Source organism: Lepisosteus oculatus, chromosome 1 (assembly GCF_040954835.1).
Source record: "Lepisosteus oculatus isolate fLepOcu1 chromosome 1, fLepOcu1.hap2, whole genome shotgun sequence".
NCBI classification, from domain to species: Eukaryota; Metazoa; Chordata; class Actinopteri; order Semionotiformes; family Lepisosteidae; genus Lepisosteus; species Lepisosteus oculatus.
The window spans coordinates 5,644,443-5,656,715 of NC_090696.1; the positions used below are offsets into that span (position 1 = coordinate 5,644,443).

A 12,273-nucleotide genomic window follows, 5' to 3' on the forward strand; every position below is an offset into this window, starting at 1 on the left:
TTTGCTCTCCCGGCCAGCAGGGGTCGCCGCTGGTGCCGTAGGCTTTGGGAGGAAAAACCCTCGACTATGGACATTTATTTCCCGGGGTGCTCACGAAAAGACCAAACATTACAATCTTCCCACTTTTGTTTCATCCAGCAACACTGACTGGCAAACGGTATCGCGACGGTCGTCCATTTTTAAGGCATGCCAGTTCAGAAAGAGAAGCTCCCTCACATCCCTTCAGATGCACAAGAAACATGGATCAATCTGCTCATCGCTAAAGTGGCCCTTTGAATGGCATGCGTGTGACTCATATGAAAAAAAACGGCTGTAAAACGAATATCGAAGCTGCCTCTAAATCTGCAATTGAAGGTCAGTCAATAAACAACTCGTTTTGCGTACAAATATACATACATTCATTTATAACCGATTTCGTTCATTGAGCACGGATACAACAGAGGTACAGCCATTCACTATTTGACATTCCTGCACTGATACAGAACCCAACAATCAGAAAACTGGTGAACTGTCTTTAGCATTAGCATACAGTACCGAGGCCCCCATGACCAAATCAAGGCTAACCTCGATCTGCATCCTAAACCATGCAAACTACAGCAAAAAGACTCGCTTTGAAAAGGGAATTCATGTCCAGGAGGAGTAGTGTAATTAGCTTGAAATGCTTCCATGGACCTATAACTAAGAAAATACGAGAAATAGTGGCATCCACTCCTTTCGAATTGTGGTCCTGCTTCGGGGTACATCGTTTTACTCTTACTTCATGCACTTCAAGTTGACCATCACACCTTGATCTTCTGGTTGGATTAGCAATGTGTTGCATGCCGGTAAGAACTCGGTTTCAATGCTGGGGTATAACGACTCATGAAGAGCTTTTGGTGTTGGATTTTGTTCTTAAGATATACAGTATTTATCTCTCTCTCTCTCTCTATATATATATTATATTATGAGTGCAGGACGTAAGGTAGTCAGGTTACATGGCACTACAAACTGGTACACACACACGGGCAACAGACTGAACTACAAAGTCAAACTGATGGAGTGTGAGAGAAACAATAAAGGATTACTGTCCCCGGACAGAGAGCGGAAGAGGCAAAAGTCAGCCAGACCACCAGGGTCAGACAAGCTGAAAGATCACAATTGAAGTACCTTGTCACGAGGTGAACATTTAACGTGTATAAGCACAAGATTGTTTTTTGTGGTTATACAAATAGCGTTATGGCTGTAGCGGGCATGAAAAGGAGGACCACGTTGTCAGGCGGTGCTCGCGAAAAACCCCGGGGCGTTTCTGCAGTGACCCCCCATCTCTGAAAGCCGCTTCAGGGGCACCCGGCACAGCTCCCCAGCAGAAGGCAAAGCCGCCCGCACTGTTGCATCTGATTTTGGACCAAGCACATCAGGGGAGAGCGCGAACGCAGTCCCCCACTACCAGAAATTATGCAGTCGAGATTCCCACATTTGGGGAATTCGCAGGGGTCAGCACAGCCGGAGTGCAATGGCCGAGCCTCGCCCTGGGTGAACCTCCTTCTTGATCAAGGTATCTCCCCTGCCAGGTAAGTATGAGTTGGACAGGCCCCTGCAAGCGGCCCGCACTCACAGCACAGTACTCGCAGCCTAGGCCAGCTCCTCGCCCCGCACGCCACCGCCTCCTGCTGGGCCCACTCTTTCGCACACTCACACGCCACACTAACACTCAAAAGCGAGGGCAAAGCGAGAAAACGAGCGCGTCGTTTCCTACACATCTGCAGTCGCCATTTCGCATCCGCAGCATGTCCCGGGATGCAATTCGGCCTCATTTACATATCACCAGGCCGGCAGATCGCCACGCAAGCTCGCGACGTGCGCCTGCCACACACCGAACAAACCTTTTCAGCAATTTCCAAAAAAACGAGCCTGCTCGCCTGCCCACAAGGCTCCGTCTCTTACCTGCTCTCCAGAGCCTGCTGCCTTCTGTGCTTTTCTCTCGGCACCGCTGCAGCGCACACAACTCCTGCAGCGGGGGCGGGGGGGAGAAAGTTCCCGCGCTCCGCCGCAGGGAAGGCTCGCTCCGTGCGCACACGTCCTTTCGATGCCGGTCCAACAAGTGCTCCGCGTTAGCAGCGTCGGGGCTCCGGCGTGTCGTGTCGCACCTCACCTCACCTCACCTCGCACTGCCCCCTCCTTGAATGTCTGGCGCTGGGCATGCCCCGCTCTCCTCCGCCTTATCTTATCGCGTGTGAGCACCGACAATGGCCACAATGCCGGGGAATGGCACCTGTAAAGTGTTAATTGGGGCACAGGAACAGCCCGTCTCGTCTCGGGGGGGCCGGCTTCAGAGACAATACAGCAAACACAGCGGGGCGGGGGGAGAGGACGACACCACACATGCGGGTACAATCAGCTCCGGCGGGAACGAGTCATTTGTCGGTCTTTTCAAGTGCCGAGAGCCGAGCAATCCTTCACTTGTATCGTTTCTCCCCGGTGACTAGGTCTCGCCCTGCGACTCTCGACTGGGCTCACCCCCGGCAGCCCAGCAGGTGTGAGCCTGGCCGGCCCCCGGGAAAGCTCCGGTTGCTGCTGCTCCTGCAAGAGGTGTGACTGGGACCAGTAGGGAGCGCTCACCCTGCGGGCTGTGTGGCCCTCTTATGCCCCAGCCTCCTGATGGCGACACTCTGCTGCACAAACAGGCGCCGTCCTTCGGGGGGAGGCGTCAAACCGAGGTGTCCTGACCCTCCTTGGCCGTTCCAAATCCCAGGGCGTCTCTCTCGAGAAGGAGTCACGGCGGTGTCACCCATCAGTGCGCGCTCCGGGTTCCCTCTCGGGGCCCTGCAACACAGCGGAAGGGCAGCGAGAAGGAGCCTCTTGCTCTGACGCCGCAAGGCCACAAGAGGGCGGAGGCGCCGCGCGTTCAGCCGCGGCGCTTGATGGATGTGCTGAAATAAACACGCGACAGCCCCGAAATGTTTGCAGTGTGCTGTGCACCGGAGGTTTTTGTCTGGAAAAGACTTGCCTGGTGCTCCTCCGTGCAGTTTCTTTGTCCTGCTCCAGTGCGGGGCAAGAGCAGGGCCAGGCAACTGAAGGGAGCACGGGAGCACAGTCGCACAGTCGCCAACATCCAGGCACGCAATGCGATTTGGAAAGCAGCTCCTTTCCAAAGAGTTGCACACGAACGATCCTTGAGTCCCGCCCGGGGGGCCCGGAGCCCCCGCCACACACAGCTTCAAGTAGCGAGTCAGGCGCCGTTGCTTTCGCTTACGGCCACACCACCCTGAACACGCCCGATCTCGTCTGATCTCGGAAGCTAAGCAGGGTCGGGCCTGGTTAGTACTTGGATGGGAGACCGCCTGGGAATACCAGGTGCTGTAAGCTTTTGCTCTCCCGGCCAGCAGGGGTCGCCGCTGGTGCCGTAGGCTTTGGGAGGAAAAACCCTCGACTATGGACATTTATTTCCCGGGGTGCTCACGAAAAGACCAAACATTTCAATCTTCCCACTTTTGTTTCATCCAGCAACACTGACTGGCAAACGGTATCGCGACGGTCGTCCATTTTTAAGGCATGCCAGTTCAGAAAGAGAAGCTCCCTCACATCCCTTCAGATGCACAAGAAACATGGATCAATCTGCTCATCGCTAAAGTGGCCCTTTGAATGGCATGCGTGTGACTCATATGAAAAAAAACGGCTGTAAAACGAATATCGAAGCTGCCTCTAAATCTGCAATTGAAGGTCAGTCAATAAACAACTCGTTTTGCGTACAAATATACATACATTCATTTATAACCGATTTCGTTCATTGAGCACGGATACAACAGAGGTACAGCCATTCACTATTTGACATTCCTGCACTGATACAGAACCCAACAATCAGAAAACTGGTGAACTGTCTTTAGCATTAGCATACAGTACCGAGGCCCCCATGACCAAATCAAGGCTAACCTCGATCTGCATCCTAAACCATGCAAACTACAGCAAAAAGACTCGCTTTGAAAAGGGAATTCATGTCCAGGAGGAGTAGTGTAATTAGCTTGAAATGCTTCCATGGACCTATAACTAAGAAAATACGAGAAATAGTGGCATCCACTCCTTTCGAATTGTGGTCCTGCTTCGGGGTACATCGTTTTACTCTTACTTCATGCACTTCAAGTTGACCATCACACCTTGATCTTCTGGTTGGATTAGCAATGTGTTGCATGCCGGTAAGAACTCGGTTTCAATGCTGGGGTATAACGACTCATGAAGAGCTTTTGGTGTTGGATTTTGTTCTTAAGATATACAGTATTTATCTCTCTCTCTCTCTCTCTATATTATGAGTGCAGGACGTAAGGTAGTCAGGTTACATGGCACTACAAACTGGTACACACACACGGGCAACAGACTGAACTACAAAGTCAAACTGATGGAGTGTGAGAGAAACAATAAAGGATTACTGTCCCCGGACAGAGAGCGGAAGAAGCAAAAGTCAGCCAGACCACCAGGGTCAGACAAGCTGAAAGATCACAATTGAAGTACCTTGTCACGAGGTGAACATTTAACGTGTATAAGCACAAGATTGTTTTTTGTGGTTATACAAATAGCGTTATGGCTGTAGCAGGCATGAAAAGGAGGACCACGTTGTCAGGCGGTGCTCGCGAAAAACCCCGGGGCGTTTCTGCAGTGACCCCCCATCTCTGAAAGCCGCTTCAGGGGCACCCGGCACAGCTCCCCAGCAGAAGGCAAAGCCGCCCGCACTGTTGCATCTGATTTTGGACCAAGCACATCAGGGGAGAGCGCGAACGCAGTCCCCCACTACCAGAAATTATGCAGTCGAGATTCCCACATTTGGGGAATTCGCAGGGGTCAGCACAGCCGGAGTGCAATGGCCGAGCCTCGCCCTGGGTGAACCTCCTTCTTGATCAAGGTATCTCCCCTGCCAGGTAAGTATGAGTTGGACAGGCCCCTGCAAGCGGCCCGCACTCACAGCACAGTACTCGCAGCCTAGGCCAGCTCCTCGCCCCGCACGCCACCGCCTCCTGCTGGGCCCACTCTTTCGCACACTCACACGCCACACTAACACTCAAAAGCGAGGGCAAAGCGAGAAAACGAGCGCGTCGTTTCCTACACATCTGCAGTCGCCATTTCGCATCCGCAGCATGTCCCGGGATGCAATTCGGCCTCATTTACATATCACCAGGCCGGCAGATCGCCACGCAAGCTCGCGACGTGCGCCTGCCACACACCGAACAAACCTTTTCAGCAATTTCCAAAAAAACGAGCCTGCTCGCCTGCCCACAAGGCTCCGTCTCTTACCTGCTCTCCAGAGCCTGCTGCCTTCTGTGCTTTTCTCTCGGCACCGCTGCAGCGCACACAACTCCTGCAGCGGGGGCGGGGGGGAGAAAGTTCCCGCGCTCCGCCGCAGGGAAGGCTCGCTCCGTGCGCACACGTCCTTTCGATGCCGGTCCAACAAGTGCTCCGCGTTAGCAGCGTCGGGGCTCCGGCGTGTCGTGTCGCACCTCACCTCACCTCACCTCGCACTGCCCCCTCCTTGAATGTCTGGCGCTGGGCATGCCCCGCTCTCCTCCGCCTTATCTTATCGCGTGTGAGCACCGACAATGGCCACAATGCCGGGGAATGGCACCTGTAAAGTGTTAATTGGGGCACAGGAACAGCCCGTCTCGTCTCGGGGGGGCCGGCTTCAGAGACAATACAGCAAACACAGCGGGGCGGGGGGAGAGGACGACACCACACATGCGGGTACAATCAGCTCCGGCGGGAACGAGTCATTTGTCGGTCTTTTCAAGTGCCGAGAGCCGAGCAATCCTTCACTTGTATCGTTTCTCCCCGGTGACTAGGTCTCGCCCTGCGACTCTCGACTGGGCTCACCCCCGGCAGCCCAGCAGGTGTGAGCCTGGCCGGCCCCCGGGAAAGCTCCGGTTGCTGCTGCTCCTGCAAGAGGTGTGACTGGGACCAGTAGGGAGCGCTCACCCTGCGGGCTGTGTGGCCCTCTTATGCCCCAGCCTCCTGATGGCGACACTCTGCTGCACAAACAGGCGCCGTCCTTCGGGGGGAGGCGTCAAACCGAGGTGTCCTGACCCTCCTTGGCCGTTCCAAATCCCAGGGCGTCTCTCTCGAGAAGGAGTCACGGCGGTGTCACCCATCAGTGCGCGCTCCGGGTTCCCTCTCGGGGCCCTGCAACACAGCGGAAGGGCAGCGAGAAGGAGCCTCTTGCTCTGACGCCGCAAGGCCACAAGAGGGCGGAGGCGCCGCGCGTTCAGCCGCGGCGCTTGATGGATGTGCTGAAATAAACACGCGACAGCCCCGAAATGTTTGCAGTGTGCTGTGCACCGGAGGTTTTTGTCTGGAAAAGACTTGCCTGGTGCTCCTCCGTGCAGTTTCTTTGTCCTGCTCCAGTGCGGGGCAAGAGCAGGGCCAGGCAACTGAAGGGAGCACGGGAGCACAGTCGCACAGTCGCCAACATCCAGGCACGCAATGCGATTTGGAAAGCAGCTCCTTTCCAAAGAGTTGCACACGAACGATCCTTGAGTCCCGCCCGGGGGGCCCGGAGCCCCCGCCACACACAGCTTCAAGTAGCGAGTCAGGCGCCGTTGCTTTCGCTTACGGCCACACCACCCTGAACACGCCCGATCTCGTCTGATCTCGGAAGCTAAGCAGGGTCGGGCCTGGTTAGTACTTGGATGGGAGACCGCCTGGGAATACCAGGTGCTGTAAGCTTTTGCTCTCCCGGCCAGCAGGGGTCGCCGCTGGTGCCGTAGGCTTTGGGAGGAAAAACCCTCGACTATGGACATTTATTTCCCGGGGTGCTCACGAAAAGACCAAACATTTCAATCTTCCCACTTTTGTTTCATCCAGCAACACTGACTGGCAAACGGTATCGCGACGGTCGTCCATTTTTAAGGCATGCCAGTTCAGAAAGAGAAGCTCCCTCACATCCCTTCAGATGCACAAGAAACATGGATCAATCTGCTCATCGCTAAAGTGGCCCTTTGAATGGCATGCGTGTGACTCATATGAAAAAAAACGGCTGTAAAACGAATATCGAAGCTGCCTCTAAATCTGCAATTGAAGGTCAGTCAATAAACAACTCGTTTTGCGTACAAATATACATACATTCATTTATAACCGATTTCGTTCATTGAGCACGGATACAACAGAGGTACAGCCATTCACTATTTGACATTCCTGCACTGATACAGAACCCAACAATCAGAAAACTGGTGAACTGTCTTTAGCATTAGCATACAGTACCGAGGCCCCCATGACCAAATCAAGGCTAACCTCGATCTGCATCCTAAACCATGCAAACTACAGCAAAAAGACTCGCTTTGAAAAGGGAATTCATGTCCAGGAGGAGTAGTGTAATTAGCTTGAAATGCTTCCATGGACCTATAACTAAGAAAATACGAGAAATAGTGGCATCCACTCCTTTCGAATTGTGGTCCTGCTTCGGGGTACATCGTTTTACTCTTACTTCATGCACTTCAAGTTGACCATCACACCTTGATCTTCTGGTTGGATTAGCAATGTGTTGCATGCCGGTAAGAACTCGGTTTCAATGCTGGGGTATAACGACTCATGAAGAGCTTTTGGTGTTGGATTTTGTTCTTAAGATATACAGTATTTATCTCTCTCTCTCTCTCTCTATATTATGAGTGCAGGACGTAAGGTAGTCAGGTTACATGGCACTACAAACTGGTACACACACACGGGCAACAGACTGAACTACAAAGTCAAACTGATGGAGTGTGAGAGAAACAATAAAGGATTACTGTCCCCGGACAGAGAGCGGAAGAAGCAAAAGTCAGCCAGACCACCAGGGTCAGACAAGCTGAAAGATCACAATTGAAGTACCTTGTCACGAGGTGAACATTTAACGTGTATAAGCACAAGATTGTTTTTTGTGGTTATACAAATAGCGTTATGGCTGTAGCAGGCATGAAAAGGAGGACCACGTTGTCAGGCGGTGCTCGCGAAAAACCCCGGGGCGTTTCTGCAGTGACCCCCCATCTCTGAAAGCCGCTTCAGGGGCACCCGGCACAGCTCCCCAGCAGAAGGCAAAGCCGCCCGCACTGTTGCATCTGATTTTGGACCAAGCACATCAGGGGAGAGCGCGAACGCAGTCCCCCACTACCAGAAATTATGCAGTCGAGATTCCCACATTTGGGGAATTCGCAGGGGTCAGCACAGCCGGAGTGCAATGGCCGAGCCTCGCCCTGGGTGAACCTCCTTCTTGATCAAGGTATCTCCCCTGCCAGGTAAGTATGAGTTGGACAGGCCCCTGCAAGCGGCCCGCACTCACAGCACAGTACTCGCAGCCTAGGCCAGCTCCTCGCCCCGCACGCCACCGCCTCCTGCTGGGCCCACTCTTTCGCACACTCACACGCCACACTAACACTCAAAAGCGAGGGCAAAGCGAGAAAACGAGCGCGTCGTTTCCTACACATCTGCAGTCGCCATTTCGCATCCGCAGCATGTCCCGGGATGCAATTCGGCCTCATTTACATATCACCAGGCCGGCAGATCGCCACGCAAGCTCGCGACGTGCGCCTGCCACACACCGAACAAACCTTTTCAGCAATTTCCAAAAAAACGAGCCTGCTCGCCTGCCCACAAGGCTCCGTCTCTTACCTGCTCTCCAGAGCCTGCTGCCTTCTGTGCTTTTCTCTCGGCACCGCTGCAGCGCACACAACTCCTGCAGCGGGGGCGGGGGGGAGAAAGTTCCCGCGCTCCGCCGCAGGGAAGGCTCGCTCCGTGCGCACACGTCCTTTCGATGCCGGTCCAACAAGTGCTCCGCGTTAGCAGCGTCGGGGCTCCGGCGTGTCGTGTCGCACCTCACCTCACCTCACCTCGCACTGCCCCCTCCTTGAATGTCTGGCGCTGGGCATGCCCCGCTCTCCTCCGCCTTATCTTATCGCGTGTGAGCACCGACAATGGCCACAATGCCGGGGAATGGCACCTGTAAAGTGTTAATTGGGGCACAGGAACAGCCCGTCTCGTCTCGGGGGGGCCGGCTTCAGAGACAATACAGCAAACACAGCGGGGCGGGGGGAGAGGACGACACCACACATGCGGGTACAATCAGCTCCGGCGGGAACGAGTCATTTGTCGGTCTTTTCAAGTGCCGAGAGCCGAGCAATCCTTCACTTGTATCGTTTCTCCCCGGTGACTAGGTCTCGCCCTGCGACTCTCGACTGGGCTCACCCCCGGCAGCCCAGCAGGTGTGAGCCTGGCCGGCCCCCGGGAAAGCTCCGGTTGCTGCTGCTCCTGCAAGAGGTGTGACTGGGACCAGTAGGGAGCGCTCACCCTGCGGGCTGTGTGGCCCTCTTATGCCCCAGCCTCCTGATGGCGACACTCTGCTGCACAAACAGGCGCCGTCCTTCGGGGGGAGGCGTCAAACCGAGGTGTCCTGACCCTCCTTGGCCGTTCCAAATCCCAGGGCGTCTCTCTCGAGAAGGAGTCACGGCGGTGTCACCCATCAGTGCGCGCTCCGGGTTCCCTCTCGGGGCCCTGCAACACAGCGGAAGGGCAGCGAGAAGGAGCCTCTTGCTCTGACGCCGCAAGGCCACAAGAGGGCGGAGGCGCCGCGCGTTCAGCCGCGGCGCTTGATGGATGTGCTGAAATAAACACGCGACAGCCCCGAAATGTTTGCAGTGTGCTGTGCACCGGAGGTTTTTGTCTGGAAAAGACTTGCCTGGTGCTCCTCCGTGCAGTTTCTTTGTCCTGCTCCAGTGCGGGGCAAGAGCAGGGCCAGGCAACTGAAGGGAGCACGGGAGCACAGTCGCACAGTCGCCAACATCCAGGCACGCAATGCGATTTGGAAAGCAGCTCCTTTCCAAAGAGTTGCACACGAACGATCCTTGAGTCCCGCCCGGGGGGCCCGGAGCCCCCGCCACACACAGCTTCAAGTAGCGAGTCAGGCGCCGTTGCTTTCGCTTACGGCCACACCACCCTGAACACGCCCGATCTCGTCTGATCTCGGAAGCTAAGCAGGGTCGGGCCTGGTTAGTACTTGGATGGGAGACCGCCTGGGAATACCAGGTGCTGTAAGCTTTTGCTCTCCCGGCCAGCAGGGGTCGCCGCTGGTGCCGTAGGCTTTGGGAGGAAAAACCCTCGACTATGGACATTTATTTCCCGGGGTGCTCACGAAAAGACCAAACATTACAATCTTCCCACTTTTGTTTCATCCAGCAACACTGACTGGCAAACGGTATCGCGACGGTCGTCCATTTTTAAGGCATGCCAGTTCAGAAAGAGAAGCTCCCTCACATCCCTTCAGATGCACAAGAAACATGGATCAATCTGCTCATCGCTAAAGTGGCCCTTTGAATGGCATGCGTGTGACTCATATGAAAAAAAACGGCTGTAAAACGAATATCGAAGCTGCCTCTAAATCTGCAATTGAAGGTCAGTCAATAAACAACTCGTTTTGCGTACAAATATACATACATTCATTTATAACCGATTTCGTTCATTGAGCACGGATACAACAGAGGTACAGCCATTCACTATTTGACATTCCTGCACTGATACAGAACCCAACAATCAGAAAACTGGTGAACTGTCTTTAGCATTAGCATACAGTACCGAGGCCCCCATGACCAAATCAAGGCTAACCTCGATCTGCATCCTAAACCATGCAAACTACAGCAAAAAGACTCGCTTTGAAAAGGGAATTCATGTCCAGGAGGAGTAGTGTAATTAGCTTGAAATGCTTCCATGGACCTATAACTAAGAAAATACGAGAAATAGTGGCATCCACTCCTTTCGAATTGTGGTCCTGCTTCGGGGTACATCGTTTTACTCTTACTTCATGCACTTCAAGTTGACCATCACACCTTGATCTTCTGGTTGGATTAGCAATGTGTTGCATGCCGGTAAGAACTCGGTTTCAATGCTGGGGTATAACGACTCATGAAGAGCTTTTGGTGTTGGATTTTGTTCTTAAGATATACAGTATTTATCTCTCTCTCTCTCTCTCTCTCTATATTATGAGTGCAGGACGTAAGGTAGTCAGGTTACATGGCACTACAAACTGGTACACACACACGGGCAACAGACTGAACTACAAAGTCAAACTGATGGAGTGTGAGAGAAACAATAAAGGATTACTGTCCCCGGACAGAGAGCGGAAGAAGCAAAAGTCAGCCAGACCACCAGGGTCAGACAAGCTGAAAGATCACAATTGAAGTACCTTGTCACGAGGTGAACATTTAACGTGTATAAGCACAAGATTGTTTTTTGTGGTTATACAAATAGCGTTATGGCTGTAGCAGGCATGAAAAGGAGGACCACGTTGTCAGGCGGTGCTCGCGAAAAACCCCGGGGCGTTTCTGCAGTGACCCCCCATCTCTGAAAGCCGCTTCAGGGGCACCCGGCACAGCTCCCCAGCAGAAGGCAAAGCCGCCCGCACTGTTGCATCTGATTTTGGACCAAGCACATCAGGGGAGAGCGCGAACGCAGTCCCCCACTACCAGAAATTATGCAGTCGAGATTCCCACATTTGGGGAATTCGCAGGGGTCAGCACAGCCGGAGTGCAATGGCCGAGCCTCGCCCTGGGTGAACCGATTTCGATTTTTAAGAACTTTATTTTCTTTTCACAAAAAAATACAGGAAATCACAAATCAGAAAGCTTTACATTAATATACATACTTAAAACAGTATATATGATCACATCTCATTACATTTTGACACGGAACCAGTTACATAGCAACAATTTTCTTTTTTTCTGGTGCAAATCACATTCTTTATTTAAACATGATAATGTTTTTCACAGTTTCTTGAGATACTGTCCAATGCCCTCTATTTCCCACAGATTTTCTGCTTCCTCCCTCCCTTCTCTCCACAGATCTCTGAGGTAATAGTTCTCTCGGGTGATGAACAGGGCCAGGCTACCTGCTGCCTTGACTGGGACCTCGATGCCTTTGAACAGCCCCATGTTCCTCACTCTCCACAGGGCGTCTTTCCCACTGTTCACCACGGCCCAGATCCTGTCAAACACGTCAGGAGGAAGCTTGACAGGAGAGATGCCGTATATGATGAAAGCAGCGGTCAGGGTAAATTGGGGCGAGAGAGCCTGCAACCAATCTTCAAACTGTGCCCAGAAGGCCTTAGCAAAAAAGCAGGACCACAGGAGGTGGGTCACAGTCTCCTCCTCGCCGCAGCCCACCCTAACGCAGCGAGGGCTGGGGGTGAGGCCCCTACGGTACAAGAAAGTTCGTACCGGTAAGCACTGGTGGACGACACTCCAGGCTAAATCTCTGTGAATGTTGCACAGAAATTTAGAGGATGTGTGTTTCCACACCTTC

At 53.5% G+C, this 12,273-nt stretch overlaps 7 non-coding genes across 7 annotated transcripts; 3 read left to right on the top strand and 4 right to left on the bottom strand.

Annotated features, from left to right (window-relative positions):
• Window positions 1–1,394: 1,394 nt before the first annotated feature.
• On the bottom strand, window positions 1,395–1,558 carry LOC138241390 (U1 spliceosomal RNA). Its single transcript, XR_011190617.1, has one exon. It is a non-coding gene; the product is annotated as a U1 spliceosomal RNA (small nuclear RNA).
• Window positions 1,559–3,226: 1,668 nt separating this feature from the next.
• LOC138241734 (5S ribosomal RNA) lies at window positions 3,227–3,345 on the top strand. Its single transcript, XR_011190998.1, has one exon. It is a non-coding gene; the product is annotated as a 5S ribosomal RNA (ribosomal RNA).
• Window positions 3,346–4,730: 1,385 nt separating this feature from the next.
• Window positions 4,731–4,894, bottom strand: LOC138241391 (U1 spliceosomal RNA). The gene has a single exon (XR_011190618.1). It is a non-coding gene; the product is annotated as a U1 spliceosomal RNA (small nuclear RNA).
• Window positions 4,895–6,562: 1,668 nt separating this feature from the next.
• LOC138241736 (5S ribosomal RNA) lies at window positions 6,563–6,681 on the top strand. Its single transcript, XR_011191000.1, has one exon. It is a non-coding gene; the product is annotated as a 5S ribosomal RNA (ribosomal RNA).
• Window positions 6,682–8,066: 1,385 nt separating this feature from the next.
• On the bottom strand, window positions 8,067–8,230 carry LOC138241392 (U1 spliceosomal RNA). The gene has a single exon (XR_011190619.1). It is a non-coding gene; the product is annotated as a U1 spliceosomal RNA (small nuclear RNA).
• Window positions 8,231–9,898: 1,668 nt separating this feature from the next.
• LOC138241737 (5S ribosomal RNA) lies at window positions 9,899–10,017 on the top strand. Its single transcript, XR_011191001.1, has one exon. It is a non-coding gene; the product is annotated as a 5S ribosomal RNA (ribosomal RNA).
• A 1,389-nt stretch (window positions 10,018–11,406) lies between these two features.
• On the bottom strand, window positions 11,407–11,576 carry LOC138241442 (U1 spliceosomal RNA). The gene has a single exon (XR_011190672.1). It is a non-coding gene; the product is annotated as a U1 spliceosomal RNA (small nuclear RNA).
• Window positions 11,577–12,273: the final 697 nt, after the last annotated feature.